We start from the raw sequence: 23,699 nt of genomic DNA, 5'->3' as shown, positions 1-23,699 counted from the left end.
TTGTAAGTCCCCCAGCCCCCCACCAGATCTGTATGCCCCCAGCCCCCTCACCAGAGCTGTATGAGCACCCCCGCCACCAGAGCTGTATGGGCACCCCCCCATCAGAGCTGTACGTGCCCCCAGAGCTGTATGAGCCCCAACAGCAGAGCTATATGCCCCCTAGTAACATCTATGCTACCAGTAATTTGTATGCCCCACAGTAAAGTGTATTTCCCCCATGTAATATGTATACCCCTTAGTAACGTGCATGCCCCTCAGTGAAAAACATAGATGTGATAACACTGACGTGTTAAACATGCATATGTCCCTTCATACTCCGTGAATCACGGCACACGGTGGTTGTCCATGTGCAATCCGTGATCCGTACTCCATGATTGCACATGGACATATACTCACCTGTCCCCGCTCCTGCTGTCCGTGGTGGTGAACAGTCCTGCGATTCAGCATCCAGCCACCGCTCTCTCTCACCTCTGCAGCTACTTCCGAGTCGGCTCTGGCTGCATAAATGAATATGCATGCCACAATGAGCCGGCCAGGAAGAGGCAGAGGGCAGCTGCCGAACACTGCATCACTGGAGACTGGTGAGTTGAAAAAGCTTTTTATTTTCAATGTCCGTGTTTTTCTGGTACGTGTTTCACGGATCACACCATAGTGTGGTCCGTGGGACATCAGTGATGCCAGAAAAAAACGGACATGTCTCTGTGCGGCAATCACGGATATGCATGTACGCTGCACAGTGACACAGTCAGTGAAAAATCACTGATGTGTGTGCAGACCCATTGATTATACTGGGTCTGCATAGGTCAGTGATTCTGGTACGTATAAAAACTAGCACATACGTACCAAAATCACTGACGTCTGAAACAGGCCCAATATTTATGCCCCCTCAAGTACTGTCTATGCCCCAAGACCCTCTGTGATATATATATATACTGTAGCCCCCAGCCCCTCCTGTGATGTATATACTGTAGCCCCCAGCCCCTCCTGTGATGCATATACTGTAGCCCCCAGCTCCTCCTGTGAGATATATATATATATATATATATATATATATATATATAGCCCCCAGCCTCCCTTGTGATAAATATACAGCAATCTGAGTGTGCGCGGCTAGGTCTGTCAAAGTGATGCCAATCACATGCCGAGGAGGAGTGGACAGGAGACAAGCGGGGGAGGTGAGTGAGGCTGCTGCCGGCTTCCACATATTACCTCTAATGTGTGTATATGTATGATGCATATATCTATGTATGTCAGAGTATATGACTGTGTGTGTATAGATTTGTCTGTTTATATGTATTTTAGGGAATTTGTCTTCAAATATGTACCGTATATGTACATATACCTGTTTGTGTACGTATCTGTTTCTGTGCGTTTCTGTGTGTGCATGGGGGCCAGAGTCTTTTTCGTCTTGGTGTGTTTCTCCAGAAAGTGTTTTCTCCCGAAAATGGTGCACAACAGACAACACGGTGACTTCATCTGCACCATTAGGCCATGTGCCCACGGGACTATGTACCCGTGAAATTTTCTGCGGAAAACCTGCGGATTTATCTGGATTTTCTAGTTAAATCCACAGGTTTTAGCAAGTACAGACACTCCCCATGTTATCCTATGGGATATGAGGAGTGCTGTGTCCATGCTGTGGTATGTGCGGCTGTGGAATATGCTGCGGATGTCCCGCAGCCGCACATAACTGCATGTCAATTATTCCTGCGGAAATACCTGCGGATGTCCCGGCCCTCCACTATGGAGATAGAGGCCAGGACTTCCGCAGGTAAGTGGCACGAATGTCCGCAGGTTTACTGCAGATATTTTGCTGGAATCCCGCAGCAATGGATAGCTGCGGATTCCGGGGAGCAGCTTTGGTGAACCTGCGGATATATCCACAGGTACATAGTCCCGTGGGCACATAGCCTTATAGTAAATGGCCCTGTCAGTGCATATGTTCAAAACCGGCATCTCATTGTACCGCCCCGGGCTCGGCTGCCTGCCGAGCCGCTCGGGTCTGGGCTCGTTTCTGGTGGGTGGCTCGAGCACCTCCGGAACCGGGGGTCACGTCGCTCTGAAGGGAAGCTGGCGCTACGTGTAGGGATTTTGGTGGGGAGGTCCACGGCTGGGGCCGTAGCGGTTTTTAGGGATTTAAGTTCGTGACGCCACCCACGGGTTGTGGTCAATGTGGACACCACCACTGCTGTTAACTAGGCTCCCGGGGACGGTGTTATGCAGCCTGGTGTTAACCCCTCCGTGGGCATGGGCGATGATGGTCCCAGGGCCCGGTGGTTGGGATAGGTGCAGGCGTGTTGGTGCGGTGTGGTGCGGTGCGCGGCCCGAGGGCACTGTTGTACTCACTATGACAGATACACCGGAGTCTCTGGTAAACCAAAAAGGATGGTGGTCGGTGCCCGCAGCCGGCTGCGCTTTGACCCTTACTCGGGTTGGTGGTTTCTCCTGCAGCTTTGTTTGTAGATCTTGACTGCCTATGCTTTAGCAACGGTAGTCCGCTCCCTGGCTTTATGTGTGTCGGGGAACCTGTTTGTCCTCAGGCGCTGGCCCGTGGGATCTCTCTGCCTGTGCGGTGGCTTTCTATCCCCCTCGGTGGACTGTTGCCATCTTTCAGGTCTTGGGACGGGAAAGGACCTAAGGTCCAGACCTCAATCAGTAAATTCGACGTGGTCCAGTGGCTTCTGGACCTCGTTCTGGGTCTGAGTACCCCTCCTGGTGCTCCGGTTTCCAGTTGGTTTCCCGATTCGGTACCGGCGGGCCACTACCCTGTCCCGGTCCCTTACGGTTCCACCAGCTGTCTTCCCGGCTCCTGCAGGCAGCCAGCACCATCTGCCTCCTGGTCTCGGGGTGTCCGGGCTCCGACCCAGACCCCTTGCAGATGTTTACTCTTTACTACCACTCTCCTTCACTCCTGTCACTAATCTCCTCCACTCTCCTCTCCCTCCTAACAGATCTCCATGTTTCATGCCTCAGGCCCTCTGAACTCGGTGGGCGTGGCCAACCGCCTGGCCCCACCCCCTGGTATGTTCATCAAGCTCAGAGGGAGGTGACTCAGGGTTTTGTAGGTTGGCTGCTGACACCTTTTTAGGGGCTGGTGTTTGTGCAGGGGGTCTACCTGTGACTACCTGGCTAGTCCAGGGCGTCACATCATGATTTCAGCAGCCAAGCAGAACAATACGTCTACAGTATTCTCTAATTGCTTCTATTAACCAGAAGCACAATATTATTAAAGATATTTTATCTAACAGAGTAGACCAGATAGGTAATGCACAGCTTTTACACAGTGCAGATTTAGGGGTCAGATCTGATTTAAAATAGAATTTTGTAGTTTAAAATACTTGTTCCAACCACTGCCATTCCCATTGAAGTCTATCCTTTCCTGTATGTTATTTCTATTGGTATGTGATACTTGTTCCAACCACTACCATTCCCATCTGAATTTCATATTCTTCTAACTCTTTGTTCTTGGTTCACACCTGTCTATTTCTTCTGCATCTTAAGTAGTTCGTTTTCCAGCTGTGAAGTAGTCCAAATGTTTCTCTTAGTTTGTACTTACTAATTCACCCCTGGTGTGTTTCTCAGAGCTCTCTTCCTCTATCCCCCTCCCTTCTGCTCACACCTGAGTCATTTTCTAGGCCTCTAGAGTTGTATAAATTTGTTGGCACAGGTCTGTTATGACCATGGTCTGTTAAGTGGGATTTTCTAAGTGGGCAATCAGAAATATTCCAGAAATGTCCCAGAAGTGACCAGAAGGTGAGCGTTACCTCCTTAACTGTTTGGCACTTGCATTTTGTCCCCTACACTTTTTCATATTCCCATTTGGAAACCTTAAACTCACCATGTTCACCTATGCCCTCACGGTCCTTGCCCCTCTCCTCCTCACTCTCCTTCGCTATCCCCCAACGCCAGCACTCGCCAAACAAATATTCATCTCCCCTTCCCTTTTACCTCCCCACCTGTCCTCATCTGCTGACCTGCTCCTAAATCTCAGGTCTCTCTTAATAACATGCAGACCATTCCGTCCACTCTCCTTCTCTCACCTGCTCTCCCTTTCTCTACTTCTCCTCACTGCTGGTGACATATCTCCCAATCCTGGACCCCCCCAGATGGGACACTGCTCTCTACCACCCCCCTATCGCTCCACCCTTACTAGTAACTACCGCAACCTCTCCAATATAAAACCCATCCCCCTCTCACCCACTCCGCCGCCCACTCTCTCTGGAGCGCTGTGGAATGCCCGTTCAGTCTGTAACAAACTGCACTTCATTCACGACCTCTTTACCTCTAGCAACCTATCCTTTCTGGGCATCACTGAAACATGGCTGACACCATCCAACACTGCCTCCCCTGCTGCGCTATGCTACGGTGGCCTCCACTTCACCCACACTCCTCGCCCTGGCAATAAACAAGGTGGAGGAGTGGGCCTCCTTCTTTCTAACAACTGCAGCTTTAATCCAATCCCACCTCTACCCTCTCTTGTCCTGCCTTCCTTTGAAGTGCACTCTGTCCGCATCTATTCTCCTTCCAACCTCCAAGTGGCTGTCATATACAGACCCCCAGGCCCTACCACTTCCTTTATCGACCAGTTCTCTGCCTGGCTTCTACACTTTCTCTCTGCTGACATTCCCACTATCATCATGGGTGACTTCAACATCCCCACTGACACCCGCCAGTCAGCAGCCTCCAAACTCCTCTCCCTTGCTTCATCTTTTGGTCTATCTCAGTGGTCCACCTCTGCCACCCATAAAGATGGACACACATTAGACCTTATCTTCACCCGTCTCTGCTCCCTATATAACCTCACTACCTCCCCTCTCCCTTTATCTGACCACCATCTATTGACTTTCTCTGCTCTGTCCTCCTCACCTGCCCCTCCTGCCCAGCACGTATCACACCCTCGCAGAAACCTCGCACACGTCAACATACACACCCTTTCTGACTCTATCCTACCACTGTCTTCCATATCTTCAGTCCACGACACAAACAGTGCCACCACTTTCTACAACGCCACTCTCACATCAGCTATCGATTCAGTTGCTCCTCTTGTGCATGGCAGAGTGAGACAAATCAATAGACAGCCCTGGCACAACAGCCTCACTAAAAAGCTTCGGCAAGTGTCTAGGGCCGCAGAGCGGCGCTGGAAGAAAACGCACTCCCAGGAAGACTTCACCACATTCAAAAATGCAATTCACACATTTCGCTTGGCCCTTACCTCGGCTAAACAGGAATACTTCAGAAACCTCATATCCTCTTTAACACACAACCCCAAACAGTTATTCAATACTTTCAACTCCCTCCTTCGCCCACCGCTGCCCCCTCCAACCTCCCTCATTTCCGCAGAAGAATTTGCCACATATTTCAAAGAAAAGATCGACCAAACCAGACAAGTCTTTTCTGCTCAACCACCGCAACCCCTTCATATAACAGACCACTGCTCCTCCCCCATAAACGTCCTCTCTACTATCACCGAAGAAGAGCTTGCACATCTTCTCTCAAAAGCGCACCTCACCACCTGCGCACGTGATCCCATCCCAACCCACCTCCTCCCCAACCTCGCCACTATCCTAATTCCAGCCTTAACCCATCTCTTCAACCTATCTTTAACGACTGGTACCTTCCCTTCTGCCTTTAAACATGCAACAGTCACACCCATCCTAAAGAAACCTTCCCTCGACCCAACCTCTGCTGCCAGCTATCGCCCCATATCGCTACTCCCATTCACCTCAAAACTCCTGGAACAGCACGTCCATGCTGAACTCTCCTCCCACCTCTCCTCTAACTCTCTCTTTGACAACCTACAGTCCGGCTTCCGTCCACATCATTCCACTGAAACTGCCCTGACAAAAATCACAAATGACTTACTTACTGCCAAAGCTAACAACCACTTCTCTGTACTCCTACTTCTAGACCTATCCTCAGCCTTCGACACTGTTGACCACTCCTTGCTACTACAGATCCTCTCTTCCCTTGGTGTCAGAGACCTCGCCCTCTCTTGGATCTCTTCATACCTCTCCAACCGCACTTTTAGTGTCTCCCACTCCCACACAACCTCTTCATCCCGTCCTCTCTCTGTTGGTGTCCCTCAAGGCTCTGTCCTGGGACCATTACTTTTTTCTATCTATACATTTGGCCTGGGACAACTCATAAAGTCCCATGGCTTCCAGTACCACCTATATGCCGATGACACTCAGATCTACCTCTCTGGTCCAGATGTCATATCTCTGCTGTCCAGAATCCCAGAGTGCCTATCTGCTATATCTTCCTTCTTCTCCTCTCGCTTCCAAAAGCTCAATGTGGCCAAAACTGAGCTGATCATCTTTCCTCCATCTCACCTACACGCTCTACCTGATCTATCTATTACAATAAATAACATCACGCTCTCTCCAGCACCCAAAGTTCGGTGCCTCGGAGTGACCTTTGACTCTGCCTTGTCCTTCATACCTCACATTCAATACCTCACCACCTCCTGTCGTCTCCAACTCAAAAATATTTCCAGAATCCGTCCCTTCATCAATTCTCAATCTACAAAAATGCTAGTGCATGCTCTCATAATCTCCCGCCTCGACTACTGCAACATCCTCCTATGTGGTCTCCCTGCTAACACGCTCGCCCCTCTTCAGTCCATCCTTAATGCTGCTGCCCGACTGATCCACCTCTCGCCTCACTACCACCCCGCTTCTCCTCTCTGCATGTCCCTTCACTGGCTCCCAATCTTCCATCATATCCAATTCAAACTACTAATACTGACTTACAAAGCCGTCCACAAATTGTCTCCTCCATATATCTCTGAACTAATATCTCGCTACACTCCAAAACGTAATCTCCGGTCCTCCCAAGATCTCCTTCTCTCCTCCTCTCTCATTCGCTCCTCATGCAATCGCCTCCAAGACTTTTCCCGAACATCCCCAGTCTTCTGGAACTCTCTGCCTCAACACGTCAGACTATCTACTACACTTGCAAACTTCAAACGGAATCTAAAGACTCATCTGTTCAGAAATGCCTATAACCTTCAATGACATCACTGCTTCACCACCGTGCGGAGCTGCCGCCCCACCACCGTGCGGAGCTGCCGCCCCACCACCGTGCGGAGCTGCCGCCCCACCACCGTGCGGAGCTGCCGCCCCATCTACATCCCACCTACTGTCTCCTCCCCATAATCCTATAGAATGTAAGCCCGCAAGGGCAGGGCCCTCTTCCCTCTGTACTAGTCTGTCTACTGTAACTTGTATATGTATTTTGTATGTAACCCCCTTCTCATGTACAGCACCATGGAACTAATGGTGCTTTATAAATAAATAATAATAATAATAATAATAATAATTCAAATTTAAAAGAAATACTACAAAGTTTGCATTAAGAATATAATTCAGTACTGTAGATATTTTTTCCATTTACAGTTATTGTTTATAAGGGTATGTGCCCACAATCAGGACTCACTGTGTCCTAGATGCATCGGGTCCTGACCTGTGGGGCTGTAAGTCTCCTCTGCAGGAGAATGCAGGAGACCACAGCTACCCGTGCCCACGATCAGGGTTCAGTGCGCTGCAGTCTCCTGCTTGTTTTCTCCCTACGGAGGACGCATGCGACTGCAGCAAACAATTGACATGCTGCGGTCTGGAAAGACGCACTGTAGGTCAGTGTTTGCTGCAGAAAAAACAAGCACAGTGGGCACAGGATTTTTAGAAATCCCATCCACTGTGCTTGTACTGTACAATGCAGCATTTTGGACACAGCAAAAACACGCCACATCCAAAATGCTGCAAACACTGGTCGTGGGCACGCAGCCTTAAACAATTACTATAAGGAAAAAGGTGGTGTGCAGAAACAAGGGATACACCTGTAAATGTGTATAAAAGGATCTTTATTATAAACTGACAATCAAGTAGACACATACATGTTAAAAACACTTAAAAAGGCATACACAGAGGCCTCTATAAACTTTGTTTATCCCCTGTAAGGGATAAAGCATAACTGGTGTGTTGAGGTGATCCCTGGCCCTCTCTATTGTTGGATTATCCAAATCCTGCAGGTGGTGCCCTCCCAAAAATTCTATAACTGGTGTGTTGAGGTGATCCCTGGCCCTCTCTATTGTTGGATTATCCAAATCCTGCAGGTGGTGCCCTCCCAAAAATTCTATAACTGGTGTGTTGAGGTGATCCCTGGCCCTCTCTATTGTTGGATTATCCAAATCCTGCAGGTGGTGCCCTCCCAAAAATTCTAAGCAGCCTTAAACAATGTGATCAGCAGTGCTGAAAAGGATTGCATGTGGGTGTGACAGATTGCAAAATGGGTGTGGTTAGGGCGTGGCCTAAAATTGCCGCGGCACGCACAGCGCGCCACAGACTTTGTCCCTCTTTCTCATCTGTAAAAGTTGGGAGATATGCCTAAAACCCCACTTGAGTATGTATTGACCACAGATGTAATGCTTGAAAAACCCTGGTAAAATTTAAAAGACCCAATTTCTGCATTCCCCATTTGTATACACCATGTTTTTTTAAAATACAACCTCAAACACCTCTGTATTGCACATAAACCAAAATAACCACTACAGGTCCTTTCCTGTGAGACATAACCTAAAAATTTAAAGTTACCTTGGTGAAATGACACAACGGATGTCAAGGTTTTGGAACAATTTTAACCCCTTCACGACCACGAGCAGTAAAGCTATGTCCTATTTTTACGTGACTTAACGACCAGGGACGTAACTTTACTGCCTAAAATTCATTTGATTGCCGTAGACATAGCAACGACTTTCAAATGATGACCCCTGTTGTTTCTTATAGCAAGAGACCTTTGCTTGACCCCAGGGGCAGTGGCATTGCCACCCCCAATTGACGATTGTTGCGATTGGCTGTTCAAATCCGAACTGCCAACCACATCGATCAAACTGGTGTCGGCTAAAGCAATGCCTCAATCAATGCGATCCTGTAAGATCCTGCTATGAGGTGCTGCAGCAGATCATAGCTGTAGATCAAACATGGCGCCCTCCAGCCCCTGCAGCACTGATTGGAGCGATCATGCTATGGTACGCAATCTCTCCAATCAGCGTGCAGTGGGGGGGGTCTGACCTGGGGGTGACCGCCATCCCAAGGCTTGTGTTGGTCTGGGGAGCCCTCCCCCAGCATGTCTACGGCGTACAACGGCTGGTACTTCTAGTACCACACCGCAACCGCTGCTGCCACCACTGCTATTTTCTGAACCCGGCTCTTGCTCCCTCTGTGAGTATTGCGCTCTCCTGTGGTGCCCCTGTGCGCTCCCATGAAACACCTGCGCGCTCCCGTGATGCCCCTGTTCCTTGCCGATGTGTCCCCCCACCGATCTGCCATCCCTCCCCCTCGCGATCTCCATTCTGCTCCCATTCTTCTGCTTCTGAGATCTCCCTCCTCTCCATCTGCTGTTCCTCCGATGTCCCCTACCTGCTGTCACCGGGTGGTCCGAGGTCTTCATTGGTCCGATCACATCTGCCTCCATCGCTGGGTCCTTCCTGGTCCTCAAACATAAGCTGTCCAACTTCCTGCCTGCTGCTCCTGTAATAAGCTGTCAATCTTGCTGCCTTATATTCCTCCTGCAGTTCCTCTGGTCAGTGATCCTCCTGCTAATCCTCCAGGTATTGTGAGTATAACGTTTTTTTCTCCTGTATCCCCTGTCCATTTTTACACCTCATCCGTCTGTGCATCCCGCCGAGCGCTGATCAGTGATGCACATAACGTATCTGCATCCATGCTCAATTTTCGGCGGGACTTTTTTTTTTGTCCATATCTTGCATTGTTTTTTTGCACCTCATCTGTGTGTACGTCCTGCAGCAGCAAAGCGCTGATCAGTTATGCGCATAACAGATCGGCATCTGTGCTCAATTTTCGGTGTGAAGTTTTTATTTTTTTCCGTATCCGTGTCGCTTTTTGCATCTCACCCGTCTGTGCATCCTGCAGCGGCTGATCAGTGATGCACATCACTGCTCGGCGTTCGTGCGTTTGAAAAGTCAAATGGCGCTCCTTCTCTTCAAAGCTCTGACGTGCGCCCAAACAGTAGAATTCCACCACATATGAGGTATCTGCGTACTCAGGAGATATTGCACAATAAATTTTATGGTGCATTTTTTCCTGATACCCTTGTAAAAATAGAATCTACCTGGTTGAAGCAAACATTTTGTGGTAAAAAAAAATAATCATTTTCACGGCTCAATGTTATCAACTTCTGTGGAACCTCTGAGGTACAAGGGACACACCAAACATCTAGATACATTCCTTGAGTTGTCTAATTCCAAAATGGGGCCACTTGTGGGGTAGCTCCACTGTTTAGACACCATAGGAAGTCTCCAAATGTGACATGACGTCCGCTAATGATTCCAACCCATATTGCTGTCAAATGGCGCTCCTTCTCTTCTGAGCCCTGCTATGCGGTCAAACAATTACTTTCCACCATATATGATGTATCGGCGTACTCAGGAGAAATTGCACAATATGTTTTATTCTGCATTTTTTCCTGATACTCTTGTGGAAAAAAAAGCTACCTGGCTCAAGTAACAGTTTTGTGGTAAAAAAAAAATAATAATATATATATATATATATTTTCATGGCTCAACGTTATCAACTTCTGTGAAGCCTCCGGGGGTTCAAAAGGTTCACCAAACATCTAGATAAATTTCTTGAGGGGTCTAGTTTCCAAAATGCGGTCACTTGTGGGGGAGCTCCATTGTTTAGGCGCCTCAGGGGGTCTCCAATTGCAAAACAAGAAGAAAAAAAACCCCATATAAAATATCAAACTTTATTATAAACTGAAATGCCAGCAATACAATGGCTGATGATCATTAGCCATTGCTGGCGTGCGTCCTTATCTGAGAGCAGCATGGTCCCTGACCGGTAAAACTACCTCACTGGAGAAAGTTTTTTTTTTTGTGGATGACATTGTCAGAATTGTGTCATCTTGATGTGGTCTGATTTTGGACAGCACCTGATGAACCTCCAAATGATTGCTATGGGGGAGAAATGCGTCGGGCAATGAGCTGCTGAGTGTGGCTAAGTACTGGCCATTTGGCCGTTTTGTTATCATCTATTGCGATGAACATCTATATCTTATTGCTGCATACACATAGGGAGGATGGTGATGCTGTTATGACCCTGAAAAATGACTATTGAGTCATAACATCCCACATTGTGTATTCATCATTTCTGTCTTGACCATTATGGTCTGTAATAACTATCTGAAAATTGAACATACTGATATTTTTTATATCAGGAGTAAAGATTACTAATCTGGATGGATGTGATGGTATCACTGTGGATTTTGTAAGGCCCTCAATTAAGGCCCCGTCACACTAAGCAACATCGCTAGCAACATCGCTGCTAACGAACAACTTTTGTGACGTTGCTAGCGATGTTGCTGTGTGTGACATCCAGGAACAACCTGGCCCCTGCTGTGAGGTCGTTGGTTGTTGCTGAATGTCCTGGGCCATTTTTTAGTTGTTGCTGTCCCGCTGTGAAGCACAGATCGCTGTGTGTGACAGCGAGACAGCAACAACTAAATGTGCAGGCAGCAGGAGCCGGCTTCTGCAGAGGCTGGTAACCAATGTAAACATCGGGTAACCAAGAAGCCCTGTCCTTGGTTACCCGATATTTACCTTTGATACCAGCCTCCGCCGCTCTCACTGTCAGTGCCGGCTCCTGCTCTGTAAACATGTAGCTGCAGGACACATCGGGTTAATTAACCCGATGTGTGCTGTAGCTAGGAGAGCAAGGAGCCAGCGCTAAGCAGTGTGCGCTGCTCCCTGCTCTGTGCACATTTAGCTGCAGCACACATCAGGTAATTAACCCGATGTGTGCTGTAACTAGGAGAGCAAGGAGCCAGCGCTCAGTGTGCGCTGCTCCCTGCTCTCTGCACGTGTGGCTGGACACTGGTTGCTGGTGAGCTCACCAGCAACTCGTGTAGCCACGCTCCAGCGATCCCTGCCAGGTCAGGTTGCTGGTGGGATCGCTGGAGCGTCGCAGTGTGACAGCTCACCAGCAACCTCCTAGCAACTTACCAGCGATCCCTATCGTTGTTGGGATCGCTGGTAAGTTGCTTAGTGTGACTGGACCTTTAGACTAACAGCACCTATAGATATCAGTATGGGGTCATAAGGGCCAGTCAACGTTGAGCGGGGGCGCCATTTTCGTTATTTATAGGGTGCCAACTTCCGCGGTCAGGAAGGGTGATACCTAGGGAATTTTGCCCGGGGCCCTGTCTCCTGAAGTGTAAGCTATATACAACCTGATTTTACTTGCACCTTTTTGAAATTTCAGTTTATAATAAAGTTTGATATTTTATATGAGGGGGGGACTTCTTCTTGGTTTTCGGTATTAATACCTCTTTATGCATTTATGTGAGGTTTCTGGGTCTCCAAATGCAACATGACGTCTGCTAATGATTCCAACCAATTTTGCTGTCAAATGGCGCTCCTTCCCTTCTGAGCCCTGTTATGCGCCCAAAGAATTGCTTTCCACCACATATGAGGTATTGGCATACTCAGTAGAAATTGCACAATACACTGTGTGCTGAATTATTAGGCAAATGAGTATTTTGATCACAATACTTTTCATACATGTTGTCCTACTCCAAGCTGTATAGGCTTGAGAGCCAACTACCAATAAAGAAAATAAGGTGATGTGCATCTCTGTAATGAGGAGGACTGATGAAATGAGAATGACTCTTGATGGGCCAGATAAATGGGCAAGAGGCTGGATTAGTAAAGGGCAGAGGGCTCCACTCCGACTCAGACTCCAGCAAGGTAGAGGTGGGGTACTGGTATGGGCTGGTATCATCAAAGATGAACTTGTGGGACCTTTTCAGGTTGAGTATGGAGTGAAGCTCAACTCCCAGACCTACTGCCAGTTTTTGGAACACAACTTCTTCAAGCAGTGGTACAGGAAGAAGTCGGTATCGTTCAAGAAAAACATAATTTTCATGCAGTACAATGCCCCATCACATGCATCCAACTACTCCACAGCGTGGTTGGCCAGTAAAGGTCTAAAAGATGAAAAAATAATGACATGGCCACCTTGTTCACCTGATCTGAACCCCATAGAAAACCTGTGGTCCCTCATAAAATGTGTGATCTACAGGGAGGGAAAACAGCACACCTCTCGGAACAGTGTCTGGTAGGCTGTGGTGGCTGCTGCACGCAATGTTGATTGTAAACAGATCAAGCAACTGACAGAATCTATGGATGGTAGGCTGTTGAGTGTCATAAAGAAAGGTGGCTATATTGGTCACTAATTTTTTTGGGTTTTGTTTTTGCATGTCAGAAATGTTTATTTCTAAATTTCGTGCAGTTATATTGGTTTACCTGGTGAAAATAAACAAGTGAGATGGAAATATATTTGGTTTTTATTAAGTTGCCTAATAATTCTACACAGTAATAGTTACCTGCAGCAAAAACAGATATCCCTTAAGAAAAAAAAAAAACAAAACACTCCAACTTCCAAAAATATTAAGCTTTGATATTTATGAGTTTTTTGGGTTGATTGAGAACATGGTTGTTGATCAATAATAAAAAAAATCCTCTAAAATACAACTTGCCTAATAATTCTGCACACGGCGTACTTTTTCTGCTGCATTTTTTCCTGATACTATTGTGGAAAAAAAAGCTACCTGGCACAAGTAACAGTTTTGTGGTAAAAAAAAAAATATTTATATATATATATATATATATATATATATATTTTCATGGCTCAACGTTATCAAGCCCCCGGGGGTTCAAAAGGTTCACCAAACATCTAGATAAATTTCTTGAAGGGTCTAGTTTCCAAAATGGCGTCACTTGTCGGGGTGCTCCATTGTTTAGGGACCTCAAGGGGTCTGCAAACCAGAAATGGCATCTGCTAATGAGTCCAGCTAATTTTGCGTTCAAAAATTCAAATGGTGCTCCTTACCTTCTGAGCTCTGCCGTGCGCCCAAACAATTGATTTTTTATTACATATGAGGTGTCAGCGTACTCAGGAGAAATTGCACAATAAATTGTTTGGTGCATTTTTTCCTGATACTCTTGTAAAAGAAAAGCTAACTGGTTGAAGCAATAGTTTTATTGTAATTTTCTTTTTTTTTCTTTTCGCGGCTCAACGTTATAAACTTCTGTGAAGCTCCCAGACGATCAAAGTGCTCATCAAACATCTAAAAAATTATTTGAGGGCTCTAGTTTCCAAAATGGGTTACTTGTGGGGGGAGTTCCATTGTTTAGGCACCTCAGGGGGTCTTCAAACCCAACATGGCGTCCACTAATGACTCCAGCTAATATATGCGTTCTAAAATTCAAATGGTGCTCCTTACCTTCTGAGCTCTGCCGTGCACCCAAACAATTGAATTTTTACTACATATGAGGTGTCAGCGTACTCAGGAGAAATTGCACAATAAATTGTTTGGTGCATTTTTTCCTGATACTCTTGTAAAAGAAAAGCTAACTGGTTGAAGCAATAGTTTTATTGTAATTTTCTTTTTTTTTCTTTTCACGGCTCAACGTTATAAACTTCTGTGAAGCTCCCAGACGATCAAAGTGCTCATCAAACATCTAAAAAATTATTTGAGGGCTCTAGTTTCCAAAATGGGTTACTTGTGGGGGGAGTTCCATTGTTTAGGCACCTCAGGGGGTCTTCAAACCCAACATGGCGTCCACTAATGACTCCAGCTAATATATGCGTTCTAAAATTCAAATGGCGCTCCTTACCTTCTGAGCTCTGCCGTGCACCCAAACAATTGAATTTTTACTACATATGAGGTGTCAGCGTACTCAGGAGAAATTGCACAATAAATTGTGTGGTGCACTTTCTCTTTTCTTTCTTGTGAAAATGCAAAATCTTATGGCTAAAGTAACATTTTTGTGTAAAAAAGTAACATTTTCATTTTTTCCTTCCACATTGCTTTAGTTCCTGTGAAGCACCTAAAGGGTTAATAAACTTCTTGGATGTGGTTTTGAGAAGTGCGAGGGGTGCAGATTTTAGAATAGTGTCACTTTTGGGTATTTTCTGTCACCTTGGCAAAGTCACTTCAAATGTGATGTGGTCCCTAAAAAAACGGCTTTGTAAATTTAGTTGGAAAAAATGAGAAATTGCTAATAAACTTTGACCCCTTCTAATTTCCTAATGAATTTATTTTTTTTTTTTTCAAAAATTGCACTGGTGTAATGTAGACAAGTGAGAAATATTATTTAGCAACTATTATGTGTGACATATCTCTCGGATTTATGGCCATAACATTTCAAAGTTTGAAAATTGCAAAATTTTCAAAATTTTCGCCAAATTTCTTAAATTTTCACAAATAAACGCAAAAAATATCGGCCTAAATTTACCACTATCATAAAGTACAATATGTAATGAAAAACATTCTCAGAATCGCCGGGATCCGTTGTAGCATTCCAGAGTTATACAGTCATATGAAAACGTTTGGGCACCCCTTTTAATGTTAACCTTTTTTCTTTATAACAATTTAGGTTTTTGCAACAGCTATTTCAGTTTCATATATCTAATAACTGATGGACTGAGTAATATTTCTGGATTGAAATGAGGTTTATTGTACAAACAGAAAATGTGCAATTCGCATTTAAACAAAATTTGACCGGTGCAAAAGTATGGGCACCCTTATCAATTTCTTGATTTGAACACTCCTAACTACTTTTTACTGACTTACTAAAGCACTAAATTGGTTTTGTAACCTCATTGAGCTTTGAACTTCATAGGCAGGTGTATCCAATCATGAGAAAAGGTATTTAAGGTGGCCACTTGCAAGTTGTTCTCCTATTTGAATCTCCTATGAAGAGTGGCATCATGGGATCCTCAAAACAACTCTCAAATGATCTGAAAAAAAAGATTATTCAACATAGTTGTTCAGGGGAAGGATACAAAAAGTTGTCTCAGAGATTTAAACTGTCAGTTTCCACTGTGAGGAACATAGTAAGGAAATGGAAGAACACAGGTACAGTTCTTGTTAAGCCCAGAAGTGGCAGGCCAAGAAAAATATCAGAAAGGCAGAGAAGAATGGTGAGAACAGTTAAGGACAATCCACAGACCACCTCCAAGGACTTGCAGCATCATCTTTCTGCAGATGGTGCCAATGTGCATCCGTCAACAATACAGCGCACTTTGCACAAGGACAAGCTGTATGGGAGAGTGATGCGAAAGAAGCAGTTTCTGCAAGCACGCCACAAACAGTCGCCTGAGGTATGCAAAAGCACATTTGGACAAGCCAGTTACAATTTGGAAGAAGGTCCTGTGGACTGATGAAACAAAGATTGAGTTGTTTGGTCATACAAAAAGGCGTTATGAATGGAGACAAAAAAACACGGCATTCCAAGAAAAGCACTTGCTACCCACAGTAAAATTTGGTGGAGGTTCCATCATGCTTTGGGGCTGTGTGGCCAATGCCGGCACCGGGAATCTTGTTAAAGTTGAGGGTCGCATGGATTCAACTCAGTATCAGTAGATTCTTGACAATAATGTGCAAGAATCAGTGACGAAGTTGAAGTTACACAAGGGATGGATATTTCAGCAAGACAATGATCCAAAACACCGCTCCAAATCTACTCAGGCATTCATGCAGAGGAACAATAACAATGTTCTGGAATGGCCATCCCAGTCCCCAGACCTGAATATCATTGAACATCTGTGGGATGATTTGAAGCGTGCTGTCCATGCTCGGCGACCATGAAACTTAACTAAACTGGAATTGTTTTGTAAACAGGAATGGTCAAATATACCTTCATCCAGGATCCAGGAACTCATTAAAAGCTACAGGAAGCGACTAGAGGCTGTTATTTTTGCAAAAGGAGGATCTACAAAATATTAATGTCACTTTTATGTTGAGGTGCCCATACTTTTGCACCGGTCAAATTTTGTTTAAATGCGGATTGCACATTTTCTGTTAGTACAATAAACCTCATTTCAATCCAGAAATATTGCTGAGTCCATCAGTTATTAGATATATGAAACTGAAATAGCTGTTGCAAAAACCATGTATGTTAAAAACGGCAGCGCTCAGGCACTGATTGGAGGAAATATGCAGAGCTGCAATTGGTCAATTGAAGGTCACATGCAAAACACCTTCTGGGAACAATCTAGGCAAATGGGGGGATTAGACCACTGCGCTACCCACACGTGCAAATGATATATAAATGTTTGGGAATAAGTCGTGAGGCTCCTGGCAACACTTGCCGAAAAATGTTGATATATATGTATAAAAATATATACAGATGAATGAAGACTGAATAGAAAATATATCTGAGCAATAATATTCACATTCGGCAAAATATATTGATTACCGGAAATAATTAGATGAATAGTAGGCTATGGTGGTCTGGTCAGTATACCGGTTCAGAAGCTGTTAGTAATTTTCAGAAATATAACTAAACAAAATGGAGGATAAATGACCGTAGATGACAATAGTTGTCTAATTGAAAGGATACACAAATGCGGGTGTCTGATTCATGAACCAATGGAATGTTGACTGGTAGTTATAATCAAAATAAATACTGCTGATGGTGACTTGTTTGATAAATTAATGATGGTAGGTTGTGCAACCAAATTGGTTGGTCTCAATATAGGCTGCTGTATACCTGAGAGAAATATTGAGTGAGGATTAAAAGGGACCCGAAGGGTTAAGGCACAGACAAATTAATACTGAGAATTTATGAACAAAGTGAAAGTGAAAGTTCACGTAAAAACCGCTTGCTATATACCTTAATAAAATCACAAAGTGTTAATCACACTGCATTAACCTCTTCTGATTAAAATTAAAATTAAAAGTGCATCCTAGAAGCAATTTCCAGGATGCAAGAAGAACTAGAGACAATAAGCCTGCTGCAAACAACCTGATGTAGTTAAGAGTAAATGTCTGTGAGTACACAACTCACCGTTACTTGTGGCTGAAAGAGCAGGAGTCTGAATATCCGCTGTAATGGACGGGCGGGCAGTTGCTCCGTTTCGGTGGAGACCCCACACTGATTTGGGAGCTAGGCTGCTGGGAATGGAAGTGCGCTGGCTGTGCCCGGGCACACCAGCCGGATGTAATCCCGGATACTAGCCTAGCGCGCGATCAAGCTGACTGGGTGACGTCACACGCAAGCTGAAAGCAGTGAGCTACGGAGGCTAGCGCACTCCGTAGGCTCACGGCTTATTTCCAAACACTCGTTGCAAAACCCCAAATTGTTATAAAGAAAAAAGGTTAACATTAATAGGGGTGCCCAAACTTTTTCATATGACTGTAACCTGTTAAAGTGACAGTGGTCAGAATTGCAAAAAATGGCCCGGTCATTAGGGTGTTTCAGTGGCCGGGGGTGAAGGGGTTAATATCTTTTTAACTCACTTTTTTAATTTTTTTTCAACAGAGTAGGAGCTACACAGCTCTTTATTGAAATGCAAGGACAGTAATAAAAATTAAAAACAAAAAAAAACTTTTCTGGACGCTGGCTGGAATCCTCATGCTGTGGCAGGTAGGCTGGACTCTGCACGCTGTGGGAGGCAGGCTGGACTCTGCACGCTGTGGGAGGCAGGCTGGACTCTGCACGCTGTGGGAGGCAGGCTGGACTCTGCACGCTGTGGGAGGCAGGCTGGACTCTGCACGCTGTGGGAGGCAGGCTGGACTCTGCACGCTGTGGGAGGCAGGCTGGACTCTGCACGCTGTGGGAGGCAGGCTGGACTCTGCACGCTGTGGGAGGCAGGCTGGACTCTGCACGCTGTGGGAGGCAGGCTGGACTCTGCACGCTGTGGGAGGCAGGCTGGACTCTGCACGCTGTGGGAGGCAGGATGGACTCTGCACGCTGTGGGAGGCAGGATGGACTCTGCACGCTGTGGGAGGCAGGATGGACTCTGCACGCTGTGGGAGGCAGGCTGGACTCTGCACGCTGTGGGAGGCAGGCTGGACTCTCTGCACCCTGTGGGAGGCAGGCTGGACTCTCTGCATGCTGTGGGAGGCAGGCTGGACTCTCTGCACGCTGTGGATGGCTGTCTAGCTAGGACACTGATGAGTGAAGTCCTACCTGGCAGGTTTATATACCTTTCCTAATTGGGGGCTGGCTGGTAATAAATTGGAGCATGTTCAGTTAAAAAAACGGAATCCGTCGCTGGATTCCGTCATTTGACAGGTTACGATGGATCCTGCACCCATAGGCTCCCACACCACCAAACGATGGACGGCGACGTCCGTTTGCCCGACGTTGACAACAAAAAACATTACTTTGGCTGTTGTTTCCATCGGCTGGACAAACATTTTTCGACGGATCCGTCGCACGATGGATAAAACGTGACGCCATCCGTCACAATCCTTTCGCTAATACAAATCAATGAGAAAAAAAACGGATCCAGCGGCATCAGTCCCTGGATCCGTTTTTTTTCACAATACGATGGATTGCAACTGATGGCTAAAAACTAATGTGTGAAAGAGGCCCTACAGGAATCATTTCATTGCAGCAATTGTCTCAAAAGGTTGTACAACTAAATATTAAGTTAAGGGTACCATAATTTCTGACCAGGCCTATTTTATGAGGTTTTTTTTTTTTTTTTTAAATCTGTGGAAGCAGAAAAGCAGTAATGTCTGACTTTCATTTGTTAATTTTCATAGATTTTTTTTATTATTATTTTGTCAGATTCAAGTTATTTCTGTGACCATTGTAGGTTTGTCTTTCATTAAGTGAGGGGTACCAACAATTTTGACCATGTGTGTAGTTATGTCTTCCATCCTCTACCAATGACCCCCATCCTGAGCCCCTTCCAGGTTTAAATGTCCTGGCATACATGCCTCACATGTTGGTTTATATGTCCTCCTCCCTGGGTCCTTTTTTGGTATATATTTCCCCCATCATGAGCTGTTTCCTAGTAGATATGTTCTCCTTCCTGGTAGATTTGTCCATGATCCTGCCTCCCCTTCCTTCCTGGACATTAAAGTGAGTTGGTCATGGAACTAGTGGTATGGCCATTTCACGAAAGTGTTCCAGGAGCCATTTTCCAATACAACTGTGGTTATAAGTGTCTCCACCTTTGGCTCTAATCAAGCACACAAGCACAACTGGGGCATCATCTATTATATATATATATATATATATAATTGTCTAAGGCCCTGTGCGCACTTACCATTTTTTGCCGCGGATTTCCTGCCGTTTTGCTGTATGTTCATAACATCTCTGCAGTGAATCACCAGCAAATCCTATGGGAAAAAAAAAATGCTTTGCGCACTATGCGGATTTTGACAGCTGCATGTTTTGCTGCGGGATTCCCGCAGCAAAAACAATTGCATGTCACTTCTTTTCCGCACGTCGCTGCGGGATTTGAGTCCATTGACTGCAATGTAATCGTGAAATCCCACAGGGAATAACGCAGGTAGCAAATTCTGTGCGGTTCATTGCGTGTTCCTGTATTATTCCCTGTGGTATTTCGCGGTTTCGGGACATAATGTTCATCACTGCCTGCGGTTTGCAGGGAAGTGATGTCATTATGACTGGAAGAGGAAGCGGAGCAGAGAGTAAACACACACATATCGCACTCACACATAGACACAGACATATAGAATACACATAGAAATCAAACGGACATATAAAAAAGAAAAACACGTGGGCTCCGCCGTATTTTTACCATCCAGCCGAGGTAAGCACACTGCGGCGGCCCGGTATTCTCAGGCTGGGGAAGGCGAGGGACAGGGTTAATGCCCCCCCCCTCCCGCAGCCGAGAATATCAGCCCGCCGCTGCCCCGGGACTGTCGCATCCATTATGCGATAGTCTCGGAGTGTCCCCGGCTCTTCCTGTTGTCGTGATGCGGTGGCAATCAGGGTAATAATGAGTTAATGGCAGCGCATCGCAGCCACTAAGTCCAGGCTTTAATCATAGCAGCGTCTATGAGACAGCTTTCATGATTAACCTGTAAGTAAAGTGAATAAACACAAATACCGAAAAATCCTTTATTTTAAATAAAACTCAAAAAAGCCCCCTCTTTCACCATTTTATTAACCCCTCCCCAAACACACAGCTCCGGCATAATCCACCGAGGTCCCACTTCGCTGGCATCCAGCCGCGACTGACCCTGTACAGAATGCAGCCTCGTAACGAGCCTGCAGAGGTAATTACAGGTAATTTCTCACGGCCGGTAATGTGAACAACACATTACCGCTTGGGAGAAATGCAGAGTGTCAATTGTTTATTGATCTGTCCTCTATATATCTCTCTATCTATCCCTCTATCTATTCTTCTATCTGTCTATTTATCTATTTATTTATCTATCTCTATATCTATCTCAGAAGGAAATGACTTTTTTTTTTCTTTTTTTTTTTTTTCAATGTGCTTTATTGCATTGAATGCATTAAAACACATGTACCAACCCATGGCAAAACCGCAGTAAAAATACCGCGGCAATACCGCGGTAAAACTGCTGCAAACTGCATGCGGTTTTCGGGTGTGGTTTGCCGCGTTTTTTTTACCGCGGGTGCGGTAATCTTTCAGACCCTGCAGAATTTTCTTAAGAAAATTCCATTTTCCAGTGCGCACAGGGCCTAATTCTGTCTGTAACAGAAATCCCACATCGCTGATTGGTCACGCCAGCCGCCCTCGACCAATCAGTGACAGGCACAGTCCGGCCGCGAATTGGCGCGGGATTTGAACCACACTTTGCTGATTCGTCATACACAGACACCGCCGCACACCGAAGCCTCTATATACACCCCAGCAGCCTTTATATACAGCCCAGCATATACACCCCAGTAGCATTCATATATACCCCACAAGCCAAAGCCTCTATATACACCCCAGCAGCAGCCTCCAGCACGATTATACTCACCTTGCACTTTCTTCTTTTTTCATACTCTGTAGTACATTCTCCCTCCCCTCGCTGACCCAGCAGGCTGGGAGATGCGGCTGCTTCCCATTTCCTCCTCGGCATGTCCCACCCACCTCTCTGCTCAGCTGCCTCCAGACTGCATGTGGGTGTTGCTGAGGAAGTGTTGTGGGCAGGCCCCTTAGGTAAAATTCAGAAAATTTTTCCCAAAGTGCAAAATTTTATTAAATATCAAAAGGGTGCTGAACACAGCAATAGACAACCTAAGGTGATCTCTTTAGATCGTCTAAATACAGGGTAGTCTCTCCATCTGCTCCTGGATACCAGGGGCAGTCTGGAGGATCCTAGATACGATCCATAACATATATATAAATCACACAGGTAACGGTTTGATACAAACAATTATATACATCGAACTCAATAATAAGCAAATACTCAGCAGTATTTAGACAATCAGGGTCCTTATCAGAGAACCATTCCATTTTCGTGGATAGATGAAATTGCTGTTGGCAATAATATAGCAGTCCTCAGTATGTTGCATACACCATTATATATGGATGGTAAGCCTGGTGATTTTGCCTCGACGCGTTTCCTCATAAACAATGGTTCTTCAAGAGGCTATGAATATAAATATAGTCCATCAGAGATCCCTCCATTGTAGGGTAAAATACATAGAACACAAAAGATACACAATTTGTATATACTTGCCCTAGGTAAAAGATGAGAGATGATTAATCCAAATCAGAGATGCAGTTCCATGGTAAGCCGATCCTAGATAGTCCTGCCTTAGGCACAGTCAATGCTGTAAAGAGTCCACCTTCAGCAGTCAGGGAGGCTCCATGGAAGTGCATGTCCGAGTGGAGTTTAAATACCTACACCCAATTACACCTGTATCACGTTAAGCATCAATAAACAATCAAGCAGTGACGTCTGACGTCACAGCAATACATTGTAAAGCTGTAGGGGAAAAAAGCGCAATAGGGTCTTACCCGGTATGAGGGTAGAGAGACAAAAAGAGACACACTCACCTGGTAGGGTTGTGCCAGTCACAACACCCTATGGTCGCATGTGAGTGATTATAGTGGTTTAGCAGTGGCCCCGGGGAGCAGTTAATAAATAAATCAAATGGAATGAAACTGGTTTAAATGCCGCGCTAGAAACCACAGATGCTGTAGATAAAAAGATTTTCTTTATTTCATAATTCTACGCGTTTCAAAGGCATCTCCGCCTCCTTCTTCAGGAACAAAAATCATAATCTTTTTTTTTCTCTGAATGAAGAATGAACAGAAAGAAATACTCTGTGAGAAAACATAAATATTTCCAAGGAGAACAATAAATAAACCAGTGAATTAAAAGATGAAAAAACATGAAAACAATTTTTGTGTGTTATTTAGTAGTGATGAGCGAGTACTAAAAAGCTCGGGTGCTCGAGGCTCGGGCCGAGCATCCCAAGATACTCGTGTACTCGGCCCGAGCACCGAGCCCAATGTTATCCTATGGGAGACCCGAGTATTTTTATGAAATGACCCCCGGCAGCATGTAGAAACCCTAAAAATGTCACAAAAGTCTCAGAAGAGTGCTCAAATGACATGGCACCAGCATGGGGAAGACCGCTTGAAGCATTTATCACTCAAAAGTCACAGCTGTGAACAATTTTGTCCGCGTTTTACGCCATTTTTACGGACTCACCAGAAAACCTTCTAAAATGACACCAAAATGAATTTTCATGGCGGAAATGTTAAGGGCACATACCCAATAGTGAGATAGAGCTGGTGTATGTTACTTTTTGAGATTAATACATGAAAGATTTTACGTAAAACATTGTGTGGCACTCCGATGTCCAAAACGCACGTTTTGTGCTTTTTACTAGCGATGTCGGTCATTTTTTTTTTCATTCTATCTCCCGTCGGTCGGTCTCGCTC

The sequence above is a fragment of the Anomaloglossus baeobatrachus genome, chromosome 3, assembly GCF_048569485.1.
Source record: "Anomaloglossus baeobatrachus isolate aAnoBae1 chromosome 3, aAnoBae1.hap1, whole genome shotgun sequence".
Classification (NCBI taxonomy): Eukaryota; Metazoa; Chordata; class Amphibia; order Anura; family Aromobatidae; genus Anomaloglossus; species Anomaloglossus baeobatrachus.
Note: the sequence above shows the minus strand (reverse complement) of the source record.